Source organism: Lygodium microphyllum, chromosome 18 (assembly GCF_053477565.2).
Source record: "Lygodium microphyllum isolate KBCC chromosome 18, Lygodium_microphyllum_v1.1.10, whole genome shotgun sequence".
NCBI lineage: Eukaryota > Viridiplantae > Streptophyta > Polypodiopsida > Schizaeales > Lygodiaceae > Lygodium > Lygodium microphyllum.
In genome coordinates this window covers 46686621-46695134 of record NC_141152.1, presented here as the reverse complement: position 1 = coordinate 46695134, position 8514 = coordinate 46686621, and the positions used below count along the sequence as shown (strand labels likewise).

General features: G+C 44.1%; 1 pseudogene; it reads left to right on the top strand.

Annotated features, from left to right (window-relative positions):
• The first annotated feature begins 2777 nt into the window (after positions 1-2777).
• Positions 2778-5195, top strand: LOC148020840 (phenylalanine aminomutase (L-beta-phenylalanine forming) pseudogene; annotated as a pseudogene).
• The last annotated feature ends 3319 nt before the right edge of the window (positions 5196-8514 follow it).

Sequence of the window (8514 nt, the reverse complement as noted above, 5' to 3'; positions counted from 1 at the left end):
CTCAGATTGAAACTCGCCAAATCGTCGTACGTGTTCTATAGACAATCGGCGTTTTCGTCTAATTGCCAACTTGCATTGAGAGCAAGGACATGGGACACGCTGATTAAGATACAACTCGCGGTCTTGAACAATAGGACCTTCTTTGTTTGCCATCTTATCTACATTACAATAAACGAGGCTTAAATGGATAGCTTTATGGAGATGTACGTCAAGTTGCAAGTTGACCATAAACCTTGCATTGTATATAGTAGTCGAGAGATTTTTCGATGTTATATCTCGGCCTTGTATCATGCTCAACGATTTGTTTGTCCCGGTAGATAATTTTTTGTTATATCTCAGCTTTGAGTATAAGTAATCCATTTTAAAATTAATGCGCGCCATCTATGAAATTTTATAACTATAGTAATAAAATTTATTTCAATCAATTCTACTCATAGTCATAAGACCTGAGAGAAATTATCCTATACTCAATTTAAGGGTTTCTTCTTCTATAACAATAATTTTGGGTTCATTTTGATGAAGTACGTGGCCATATGCAAAGCACATTGCATACTATTATCAATACGTATATTATCTTAAATTTCCTTCCCTTCCCTCTCCCTCTCTTCCTCTCTTTCTCTCACCCTCTCCCTCTCCCTCTCGTTCTCTTTCTCTCCCTCTCTCATTTCCTCCCTCCCCCTCCCTCTCCCTCTCCCTCCCTCTTTCTCCCTCTCCCTCTCCCTCGCTCCCTCTCCCTCCCCCTCCCTCTTTCTCTCCCTCTCTCATTTCCTTCCCCTCCCCCTCCCTCTCCCTCTCCCTCTCCCTCTCTTTCTCTTTTTCTCCCTCTCCCTCTCTATCTCTCTTTCTCTCTCATTTCCTAAACAAGCAAAAAATAAAGTGATTTAAACATCTTCCAAGCAAAAGGGAGAGGGAGAGATACAATGCACTCTTTCTCTCTTTCTCTTTCTATCCCTCTCTCATTTCCTTCCCCTTCCTCTCCCTCTCAGTCTCTTTCTCTCTCATTTCCTCTCCTAAACAAGCAAAAAATAAAGTGATTCAAACATTAAACAAGAAAAAGGGAGAGGGAGGGAGAGAGAGAATGCACTCTCCCTCCTTCTCCCTCTCTTTCTCTTTCTCTCCCTCTCCTATTTCCTCCCCCTCCCTCTCCCTCTCCCTCTCCCTCTATTTCTCTTTCTCTTTCTTTCCCTCTCCCTCTCCCTTTTCCTCTCTTTCTCTCTTATTCTCTCGTTTCCTCTCCTAAACAAGCAAAGAAGAAAGTAATTTAAACATTAAACAAGCAAAAGGGAGAGAGAGAGAGAGAATACACTCTCCCTCTCTTTCTCTCCCTCTCCCTCTCTCTCCCTCTCCCTCTCCTTCTCTTTCATTTCTTCTCCTAAACAAACAAAAGAGAACGATTTAAACCTTCAACAAGTAAAAGAAAGAGAGAGGGAGACTCACCAATGAGATATGGCGAGCGTGGGCGGCTTCTCTTTGCAACGAGGGCTCCTCCTCTCCTTCGCGAACAACGACGGTGCGGTGGCGGCAGCAAGTCTCTTCCTCCTCTTCTCTCACAAAGCCTTGGCTCTCTCCCTCGCTCTCTCCCTCGCTCTCGCTCTCAAAAGGCGAAGAAAAGAAAATGAAAACGACGCTCTGGTTTCGGCCGCGCTTTTTTTCCCTGCAGCGTCGCTATTTGCGTCGACGCAAATAGCGACGCCAATAGCGACGCCTATAGCGACGCCGATATCCGTCGTCGCTAATCGGCGTCGCTATTGGCCCATTCCCTTGTAGTGTCCCTCTCTCATTTCCTCTCCCTCCCTCTCTCTCTCCCTTTTTTTTCTCTCTCATTTCCTCTCCCTCTCTCAATACACACGAATTATACAAAAAATAAGTAAAAGAGAGAAAATACAAAAGCAAAGTAAGAATGGATAATGCACTCACCGTAAAGTCTCGAAGAAGGGTTTAGCGGCTCCTCTTCGCGACGACGGCTCCTCTTCGCCCTCCATACACCTCCTCCTCTTTTTCGCGAACGGCGGTGGCGGCAGTGAGAAGCTTTTTTTCTCATTTTTTCTCACTTTCTCTCCCTCTTAGCAAGATGCTCGCTTTCCCTCTCGCTCTCCCTTTCGCTCTCTCTTTCGTGAATGCGCGAAAAATGACACGCTCAGGTTTCAGCCCACGTTTTTTTCCTCTGTAATGATGCAAATAGTGACGCCGCTATTTCTTATCGCTATACCCTCGTATCCTTGTAGTGTATATAGAGGTGTTTTAATGTAACGTTTCAAGTAATCTTTGCCTATCGTTTTTTACAATAATACGTTTTTCTTGCCTTTTGGCGAAAATATCGCAATGGGATATATCCCATGAAGGATCGAATCCCACTTAAGGGGCTCTATCATTGCAAGTGAGAGTTCACGTTCTTGACTATTCCATAGATGCCTATGGTTCCACCTAGATTGAGGATTTTCTTAAATCTGTTGGTCTTCAGGCGACATGATTGGTAAGGTGTTCCTCCGAGAAAACTTGACGCAACAAGTAAATCTTTTAAGAACGACTAGAGATGTAGGGCCAAAAAGGACAAGCGATAGCTGCCTAGATAGCCTTCCATACTGGATCGAGAAGGACTGTTTCATTTTGATTCTGCCAATCGGGGAGGCGGCCGTCTCGAAGATGAAAAACGTGACGGAATTCTTCCTGCTCGACAGCCCCTCGCGTACGTATGAAAGTATATAAGGTGGTTGGTGCGACCCTGGAGTTCTTCACAGCTGCGCAGGTGAATCCTCGGCGTGCGCGCGTGTGAGATTGCAGCTGATAGCGCAATCGGTGTAAGTGACCAGCTATAGGCGCCGACGTAGCAATGGCCCACATTGCGTCTTTCGTGTCGCTCCTGAAGGAGTACGAAAGCACAAATGCGGTGGTCCTCAACGGCAGAGATCTCACAATCGCCTCGATTACGGCCGTGGGGAGGCGTCCAAATGTCAGCATTGTGATGGACGAGGTGGCTTGCAAGGCTGACGTGGACGAGTCCAGGTCGTGGGTGGAGAATCGAGATGGCCGTGGCCGCTGACAAGGACATTTACGGGATCACCACGGGCTTTGGGGCCTGCTCCGACAAGCGCACCACGCAAGTCCGGGAGCTTCAGGAGGAGTTCGTGCGCTTCCTCACCGTGGGCCTTTTCGGGCCGGATCGCGGCGGGGCTCAGCCGGCCTCAACAACACGTGCGGCCATGGCAATCCGGCTCAACAGCCTTCTCTTGGGCTTCTCCGGCATTCGCTGGAGCGTGCTGGAGTCCCTGGCCACCCTGGCCAACCGCAACAGGTGCCCCCAACATCCTGCCCAAGTGCCCCCTCAGAGGCAGCGTGACGGCTTCTGGTGACCTCCTACAGCTCTGCCACATGGCCGGCCTTCTGGTGGGATGCCCCACTGTGAAAGCTTTCCTGCACCCGCATGAGCAGGGCGGCAGCGTCAAGGTAGAGATTCCTGCCGGCGAAGCTCTCAACCTCGCGGGCCTGCAGCCCGTGCAGCTGGGCGCCAAGGAAGGCATCGCCTTGGCCAACGGCACTTCCTTCGCCACAGCCGAAGCCTCTCTCGTGGTGTACGATGCCCACCTGCTGTTCCTGCTGTGCGAGGTCTGCTGCGCGCTTTTCTGCGAGGTGATGTTCGTCCGCTCGGAGTTCGCCGACCCGGTGCTGCACCAGGTGAAGAACCATCGCGGCCAGATTGAGGTCGCCGCCACCATGCGCTGGCTGATGCAGGGCAGCAAGCTCATCGAGCGGGGGGACCAGATCTACAAGCGGAACGCTCTGAAGCGCCTCAAGCAAGATCGCTACGCTGTGAGGTCCATCCCACACTGGCTCGGCCCCCAGCTGGAGGCCATCCAGCAGGCCGTGCTGCCTGTGGAGAACGAAGCAAACAGCGTCAACGACAACCCCCTCATAGACGCCGCGCGTGACCGCGCGCTTCACGGGGCCAACTTCCAAGGCACGGCCATTGGCTTCTCCATGGATGGTCTTCGCGTGGCTCTCGCCGCCATAGGAAAGCTCATCTTTGCCCACTTCACGGAGCTCATGTTGGAGGTCACAAACAATGGTCTCACCAGCAACCTGGCGTATGGCCCTGACTTCGCCTTGGACTTCGGCTTCAAAGGGGTGGATATCGCGGTTGCGTCCTACTTGTCCGAGCTCTTGCATCTCGCCGCCCCGGTCACCACCCACGTCCAGAGCGCGGAGCAGCACAATCAAGAGGTCAACTCCCTTGGTCTCATTTCAGCTCGCAAAACTGCAGAGGCAATCCACCTCCTCAAGATGATGCTTGCCTCCTTCCTTGTCGCCATCTGCCAAGCTGCAGACCTTCGGCACCTTGAAGAGTCTCTCCATTCAACGGTGCTTGCAACCATTAAAAATGTCCTCCAGATCACTAACCTTCATCCGCAAGAGGACATCGATTCTACCATCTCCTCCGAGATCCTTGCCCTAGTTGACCACCTCAATGTGCTCGAATACGCTCATGATCCGGGCAATGCTTCTCTCCCTTTCATGTCCCGCCTCAACACCATCCTCTTACATCGTGTCGAGGAAGGCACGCTTGCTTCACATGACGTCTACTCCTTCAAGCAGACCCTCCGAGAGTACCTTCCGCCAGCTCTTGTCGCCGCAAGGAAAAATTTCCTGAATGAGACGTGCAGCACCAGCACCAGCACCAGCACCACATGTAATGGAACAAGTGGTCGTAAGTCATCACAATACAGTAATGGTAACTCCACTACATATAGTAATGGTAAGCCCACCACCTCAGCTTGCTGCAACACAGGCACTAACAAGATACGCTCATCCAAAGCCTATCCTCTGTATAAATTTGTGCGCAAGGAGCTCAACACTGAGATCGCGACGGGTGCCTTGCAAAGGTGCCGTTTCCTCGGAGAGGATGTTCAAAAGGTCTTCAATGCTATCCATGATGGCACCATCGTAACACCTTTATTGAAATGCTTCGATGGTTATCTTGACAAACGTCAGCCTGCTGAAGCATAAGCCCATCGAATGAGAGTGCCTTGAGCTGTATGGTGCAATAATACAGTGGCAAATTTTAGTCAATCCTAACATAGGCAACATAAGAAGGCATGTAAATTAGCGATAATAGTAAAGGTAACGACAATTGGCATTGCAGTGAGGATTCTAACATAGAGATGGGAGGATAGAGTGCGTATATGAAGAAATATATTGTGTGCAAGGGTCGAGTGTCACAAGTTTCAAATGTTTACATATATGAAATAACTTAACTTTTAAGAGTAGTCTATGCAATTGTGTTGAACATTTCCTTTGGATGAGGTACAACTAGGCTTTTTACCTTGTGATTTGTGTGCCAAAAGCTTTCTTACCTCTTTAAATTTCCAAAATATCATGGAGTTATTGGAACTATTTAGTGTTGCTTAGTCTTTTTGAATAGGTCTCTATATTGTACATGAACATGACAATGTATTGATAATGGGACGGTATTCTTAGTTTTTATAACGAGTGAGTGGAAAACTTATATTTTAGGAGTGAAAACTATACCAAGAAGTGCAAGTTATGAGAATCTATAATTTTGCAACAGCATAAGTAGATAATCCCATGCCAATGAGCAATATGCATATTGGGCCCAATGCTAGTGTTGCCAATTTGAAATCTTTTGTGATGGTGATCAGTGTGATCAATTATGTTAATGTAAACCCTTACGGAAGGAGGCCCCTGTCTTTTTCTATATGTCTTCCTTGAAGAGATGCAACTTTCTTTGGGAAAATGTGCAATGCCTTGAATGTTATACATGATTGTATAATTTTAGGACCTTTATTAGAACACTTTAATTCCACACGTCAACCCATCCAAGCATCAACAAATGGAAAAGTCTCTAGAGTTATATGGTGCAATAATCATGGTGTATTATGGGGTTCATATATTACGTTGGAGCAATCTATGTTGTTTTTCTACCTTAAACATGCAAAGTAGTTTTTAAATCTATCTCCGGATAAAGGTATATTGGTTTAGAAAGCTTGGCAATTAAACCATCATAATAGTATGAGCACTTATTATGTGCATTGTAATTGTTCATCTCTTACTCCTATGAAATACACTACAAGAGAAAGGCCCTATAAACGCAAACTGTACATGCGAAATAGTGGGCGCGTTTATCAGCGCGTCTATTGGCACTAGTATATAGATGCAAAAAACGTGTCTATATACCTGCGTTTTTAAATGCGCTTATAGATGCGAAAATAAACACACAAATTTTTCATTTTTCATAAAGTCCCTAAATATGATCAAACATCTTAACAGCTAGTTTTTTTTAGAATACATTACCAACTTTACTTCTTTCTGAGTATTACAAATATACATCCAATCATTCAAAGCTAATTATATGCTAATATAATGAATAATCAATCTCATGAATAATCAATCTCATCTTCAATGAGATCGGCCCTTTCTAGACTATCTACCTCTAGGTGTATGCTACCAATTATAGGCAATGAAACAAATAAGTCTATCCCATTGTCAGATGTATTGCTATATGCTCAATTTCTTCATCATCATCTGCAACCATATTGTTATCCTCTTATGCGTTTCCTTGAACATCCTCACACGGGGATCATCTTGCACTGCATTATGTATATCATTGATCATGGCATCATCATGTACATCATCATTGATTGTTGGATTGTCATCAACTATCTCTATGTTGGTAGCATTGCCATATATTGGTTTTGAATGATTAGATATGGGGATGACGTGCCACCATTGGTTATTGTTTACCATTGGGTGATACACAACCTGCATTTAAAAAACAAAAAGTAAGCAACTTAGATATTTATTGTATTTTGAGAATGTATCAAGAAGTGATATATATAAAAATAAATAGCTTTTAATATACCTGATCGCATTGTTGATGTAGTATGAATGTGTCATTCTTACCTTGGTGAAATTTTGTAGAGTCAATCACTACAAAACCACTTGGGTGACGTCTAATTGTGCAATGCTCACCCGTTGTTACTGCTTCTTTAAACCATTTCACATCTAGTATATATATATAAAATCGCCTAAAGTCAAGCTTCAAAATATCTTGGATCAAGCCACAATAACCTTCCATGGTGCCATTGGTATCTTGGAAGTTTGCAAGGATACCACAATCCTGGGTATTTCTCTTATCATCTATACATTGAGTTCGAAAATGTTTGCCTTCACACCAAATAGATTTGAATAATGTGCACTAGTAGTACATTGTTGAGATCATATTAATGATTTAGTTAAAGATGAAACATGTGAAATTATTATATCATATATAGCTAGAGATAATTTAATTTTACGTATATCTCACCTTTGATAAGCAACCTTGTGCGTATTCCCACTCCTCTTGGGATATATCCATTGCCTCCTCTTTTTTCATCTTCTCCATTTTTTCATGTAGCCAATCTATATCAATATGATATGGAAGTGCACTTAAATGTTCTAAATATGGGACATTACGTCCATGTCTAGCACGAAATGCTTGTCTTTTGCTTACTCTTCTTGCCCTTGCTTCTTTATATAGTGTCACCCATTTGCTCATTACTTCATTGTCAAGCACACAAAATACATTTAACTTATGAAGTTCCTCTTTCATTAGCACTTTGCTCCTTCCTTTTTCTTGAGGTATTATAGAGGTCATCCTCAAATCTTCATCATCTTTCCATAGTCATGGTAAAAAGGAGTCCACTTTAGTAAGATATTCAGAGATTTATACAAGAGATGATTGCACTAACTAACCCTCAGCCATGCTTCCCTCGAGCCATGCATTTTGCCTTACAAAATATTTTAGGGTTTCTATAAAGTGCTCTAGAAAAAACATCCACCTTGCATGAACTACCCCACAAATTGCGATTTCATCAATCACATGTATGAGTAAGTGTAGTTGAGTAGTCAAAATGGAGCAATGAAAAGTTTCCTCCACCAAATAAACCACCTCAATGGACAATAATTGAGCCTCTTGCAACGTATTTGGATCAATTTCCTTCAAACTCACAAATCTACCAACATGCAATTGAGAACGATGATTTGTTTTGTCCATAAATTTAAGCGGGTTTACTACGTGATGTACGTAATATGTAAACTAAAAACTAAGTATAATGTATACATACCTCGCGAGCTCACCCATCTTGTAAATGATATCACGCACATCTTTCGAAACACAATGGGATATGCTAGTAGGAAGGATGAACTATATGTAAATATTCATACATTGTTATATAGTCTACATAGTTACTCCACTAATTAATATATTTATGGCTATAAAAATCCTTACCTGAATCATTTTGTGCCAATTGTAAGACTTCAAACCGGATAGTTGCTCCACACCTCTTTTTTTTTTCTTTATAAAGGCTCCCTTGAGGCATCTTATATATCCTATGGGAGTTCGAAAGCTACATATATGCTGCTTCACCATCCTTTCTTCGGTCTTCGACAACATCCAAGATGCACGCAGTAACTCGATCTTTCCTCTGGGTCCGATGCATAGCCAAGTTCGTCTCATACGTC